Genomic DNA, 5,573 nt, shown 5'->3' with positions numbered 1-5,573 from the left:
CATAATTATGAACTAACCAGTACCCCAGAGCTCTTGACTCTAGCTGCATATGTATCAAAAGGTGGCCTAGTTGGCCATCACTGGAAAGAGAGGCCCATTGGACATGCAAACTTTATATGCCCCAGTACAGGGTAATTCCAGGGCTAAATGTGGGAATGGATGTGTAGGGGAGTGTGGGGGGGAAGGTATGGGGGACTTTTGGTATTGAATTAGAAATGTAATTGAGGAAAATACGTAATAAAAATATTCAAAAAAATTAAACTCATGGCAAATTCTTATTAACATAGCAGGCCACTAGTTGATTCGGCTGCTGCAGAGCCCCCTTAGTAGAACATGTGACCACTTATGTCTAAGAGTTTTAATTAATGGAAGATTGTGGAAATAAGGTTCAAGCCAAATTTTACAGTTTCTACTGAAATAATTTTTTTCCAGAATAATAACTTGGTTTGGGATTCAAATTTACATCTTTGATAGCCATAACTAATTTGCAGAATTAATGTTAGTTTATCATCACTGAAACTTGTGCAAATTTAGGAAAAGTATTTTCCAACAGAATCAGAGTTCTGTTATATTTCTCTTATGTGCAATAAATCAGAGAAAAAAACTATTTTTATTAGTTTTTTGTTTAAAGTTTGCATACAACACAGTGGGTTTCATTAACGCATTTTCATAAATACTTTATTCTTGTTGATTCTCTCCATTTCCCTACTTTCTCTAGCTGGTCTCTTTTTTCTTCTCCATAGGTCTACATTACATGTATTTCATGACCTTCTTTTGTGTGTGCGGGTACTGTTTTTTCTTGTCCAGAAGGTATTATTATAACACATTTGATACAGATTAAACTATATAATGGGAAATATAATTTTGATAAACTGCAATTTAGTTTTTGTAATAAAACTTTATCTTATACACATTTAGTGTTATGAACATAAATTTCTTTGCTTTCTCAATATTGTACAAATACTGTATTTAATATGAGTATGTTTATTTCACTCTCAAATGTAATCAGAAAAAATGCCCTGCTACTTTAAGTGATATAAATATCCTATTTATTTATTTACTTATTAATGTTCCCAGAATATAGGAAAATAGTACACTCATAATAAACAAGAAATAAATGATATAAATTGTAGATAAACCCAGCTATACAACTCTTGAGAATATACCCAAAGATGCCTTACCATGCCACAGGGGCACATGTTCCACTATGTTCATATTGGCCGTGTTTGTGATAACCAGAAGCTGGAAACAACCTAGATGTCCCACAACAGAAGAATGGATACAGAAAACGTGGTTCATTTACACAATGGAATACTACTCAGCTATTAAGAACAAGGAGATCCTGAGTTTTGTAGGCAAATGGATGGAACTAGAAAATATCATCCTGACTGAAGTAACTCATGCCCAAAAGGACATGCATGGTATGCATTCACTAATAAGTGTATATTAGCAAAAAGAAAAATAAGTGCAGGATACCCAAGATACAGTCCACAGAAATCAAAACGGTCAACAAACTGAAATACCCAAGTGAGGATTCCTCAGTCTCACTTGGGAGGGAGAACAAAGTAATCACAAGTGGGGAAGAAGGGACAGACCTGGGAAGGAAAGTGGATGGGGGAAGAGCGGAACATGACCTGGTACTGGGTCAAGGAAAAGGAGTAAAGCCCTAAGGGCCAGAAGAAAGGAAGTAAGTAAGCAAACATGGGAGATAGGAGGTAGGAGAGACCCTCAGAATGCACCGGAGACCTGGGAGGTGAGAGACTCTCAGGACTCAAAGAAAGGGACCTTAGAGGAAATGCCCAACAGTAGGGAGAGGGAACTTATAGGGCTCACCCCCAACAGGAAGACAGGGCCTCAATTGATCAACAGGGAGGGAGCATCCCCCAGTCACAACTCTGACCCATATTTGTTCCTGTCTGAAAAAAATTACAGGGGTGGGAATGGAGAGGAGCCTGAGAAAAAGAAGGCCCAGGGACAGGACCAAAGTGGGATACAACTCAAGAGGAGGTCGCAAAGCCTGACACTATTACTGAGGCTATGGAGAGCTCACAAAAAAGGGCCTAGCATGACTGCCCTCCGGAAGACCCAACAAGCAGCTGAAAGAGTCAGAGATAGATAGTTGCACCTAACCAATGAACAAAAGCAGCTGACCCCTGTTGTTGAATTAGGGAAAGACTGAAAAAAAGCTGAGGAGGAGGGAGACCCTGTAGGTGGACCAGCAGCCTCAATTAATCTGGACCCCAAAGCTCTCTCAAACACTTGACCACCAAACAGACAGCATACACTAGCTGATATGAGGCCATCAACAGACACACCATAGAGGACTGCCAGGTCTCTGTTCATTCAGAAATGATGCGCCTAACCCTCAAGAGACTGGGGGCCCCAGGGAGTTTAGAGGCCAGGTGGGGTGGGGGTGGGGACGTTCACATGGAAACAGGGTGTGGGGAGGATATATGGTATGTGGAGCAGGAAGAAGTTGAACAATGGGTGAGGGGAATAAACTATGGAGTGTAAAAGAATAAATTAATTAATTAAAAATGCAATTAAAAATTCAAATAGAAAGTTTATGTCCTTCATTCTAATATTTCAATAATGGTTCAGACATAAATACTAAAATGTAATTCTTACCACTTTAGACTCCATTTCACACATGGCAAGAAATTCATTAATTTTGAGTCAAAAGAAGCAAATAGAAAAACAAGATAATCAAATCTGATTTTCAGTCATCTCACATTAAACTGAAACAAGATAACTGTACTAGTTACACATTTACAAAATGATTCAAATGGTGAGGCCATGAAACTAAACAAACCTAGCAGCAGAAATCTAGCTAGTTTTAGAAAATACTAAAAGTAAAATCTCCACTATTTACAGGAGAGTGTTGGGAAAGGAGTTGGACTCACTATAGATTATCAAATTCCCAGTGAGAAAGGAGTGAGATTTATAAGCAAAGTTCAATCCTATTGGGATACAGAAACAGAGCCAGAAAGAAAGAAAGAAAGAAAGAAAGAAAGAAAGAAAGAAAGAAAGAAAGAAAGAAAGAAAGAAAGAAAGAAAGAAAGAAAGAAAGAACTTTAGGAGTTCTCTGGTAGAATCTAGAAAATCTTGACCAAATGGATGCTTTTCTAGACAGATAGGATCATCTTACCCATGTGTAAAACTCCATTTTATTTCTGTTAATTTCATTCACAGATTTTGATATAGAAAAATCACATTTAGCTCTATATTTCTGTAAAAAGAGATGTTTGATTATTTTGCTGTTTAGTCAAAATATATTTTCATTAATGTATGTAGCACAGTAATAGAATACACCTATATTTGTAAATGAAAAAAAAAAGAGGTGTTTATTTCCATTGTTGTGAATCTTTTTTTTTTTTAAGTTCTTTAAATCTGAGTATCACTACATAGCTTTAGCAGGTTTGTAAGTGATTTTGAGGACCAGATTGGTCTCAAACTTACAGAGATCTGCCTGCCACTGTCTTGGTATTAAAGGTGTGTACTGCTACACTGAGGTACTTTATCTTTTTATTGTTTTCTAAAGAGTCTCATTATGTAACACTTGAAACTCACTAGGTAACCAAGTTTCTCAGTGACAACTTAAAACAAAACTTAATCACCAAATATTTCCATTCATAATTTCTGCTCTATCCAATGTGAATAGGACTGAAATTTAATTAAACACTAACATCCTTTTCTGCAAAATTGCTTTATACTTTTTTTGCCACTCAAAAATATTTTTAGCCACTCCATAAAAATTGTAAAATCATTTACATTGAAGTAATTCTATTCATACTTTTCAATTTATTTTTATCTACAATTAGAGGATATAATTGAATCAAGAAAAAAGGAGGAAATCTGAGTGTGTGTATGTGTTCACTGAGTTGATTTCACAACACAATTATTTAGTTGGAAGATGCCTTTATAGAGGAGAATAAGAAAGATAGTAAAAAAACAAGAAGTTGAAGATGTCAGAAACTTAAAATGTAATTGTTATTCATAAAAATTAATAAGACTCATTATTGAAATTCTTATCTCACTTTTCAATTCCTCAAGTAGGAATTTTCATTATGAAAATCTGTGTCTTCACCTATGATTCTTCTAATTGACTCTATATAAATTAATTAATTGTCATGTAATTAGTTACATCATGTTCTCTTTACATGCAAGGCCTTATCCTTAAAGAATTTTATGCCTTAGGAGGTCATGAATATTCATTGTACTTGTAGTTTTTACTTTTAAAGGCCAATATTTAGGAGAATAAGAAAGATAGTAAAAAGTAGGAAAGTAGATATCAGAAAGTTAAAATGTAATTGTTATTCATAAGGAATTTGTCACATTCATTATTAAAATTCTTAAATTATTTTTCAATTCTTCAAATAGTAATTTTCATTATAAAATCTGTTTCTTCAGCTTTATAGCTGAATTATTTCTTCTAATTTACTCTACATAAATTAATTTAGATTTACTTGATTACATTATGTTCTCTTTATATATGAGGGCTTATCTTAAATGAATTTTATGCTTTAGGTGATCATGAATATCCATGATAAATATTTATAAGTTTTTTTTTTTTTTTACTTTTAAAATGCAACATTTTATACAATGCATGAAATAAAAGACTGAAATTTGGAATTTCCATTTTTTTATTTAAATACACATTAATTTTAGATAACCCACATAATATGTTTTTTCTTAACAATCAATGCCTTGCCTGCAAGTCCACGCCAGGCCCAGGGTTCCTTGCCCGCAGAGTCTCCGGATCCCCTCTGGGACCCCAACAGGATCCCCCAGAGGATCTTAAGACCTCTGGTGAGTGGAACACAATGTCTGCTCAAATCCAGTCATGCAGGACCTGAGACTGCATTAACTAGGGAAGCAGAAAACTGGGCCTGATCAGGGTCACAAGTCCCTTTCGGTCCACCTCAGCACTGGGGTTCCTTGTGCGAGGAGTTTCTGGACACCCCCATGTTCCCCACAGGACCCTCCACGGGATCTTAAGACCTCTGGTGAGTGGAACACAACTTCTGCCAGGAGGCAGGTTCGAACACTAGATATCTGGGAACCTTCCCTGCAAGAGGAGAGCTTGCCTGCAGAGAGTACTCTGACCACTGAAACTAAGGAGAGAGCTATTCTCCCATGTCTGCTGATAGAGGTTAACATAATCACCTAAGGAACAAGCTCTAATCAGAGACAACTATAACAACTAGCTCCAAAGATTACCAGATGGCAAAAGGCAAATGTAAGAATCCTACTAACAGAAATCAAGACCAATCACCATCATCAGAATGCAGCACTCGCACCCCACCTAGTCCTCGGCACCCAAACACACCGAAAAAGCTAGACCAAGATTTAAAACCATATCTCATTATGATGGTAGAGGACATCAAGGACTTTAATAACTCATTTAAAGAAATACAGGAGAACACAGCTAAACAGGTAGAAGACCTTAAAGAGGAAACACAAAAATCCCTTAAAGAAATGTAGGAAAACACAACAAAACAGGTGATGGAATTGAATAAAACAATCCAAGACCTAAAAAGGAAAGTAGACACAATAAAGAAAACCCAAAGTGA

The sequence above is a fragment of the Mus caroli genome, chromosome X, assembly GCF_900094665.2.
Source record: "Mus caroli chromosome X, CAROLI_EIJ_v1.1, whole genome shotgun sequence".
Taxonomy (NCBI): Eukaryota; Metazoa; Chordata; class Mammalia; order Rodentia; family Muridae; genus Mus; species Mus caroli.
Note: the sequence above shows the minus strand (reverse complement) of the source record.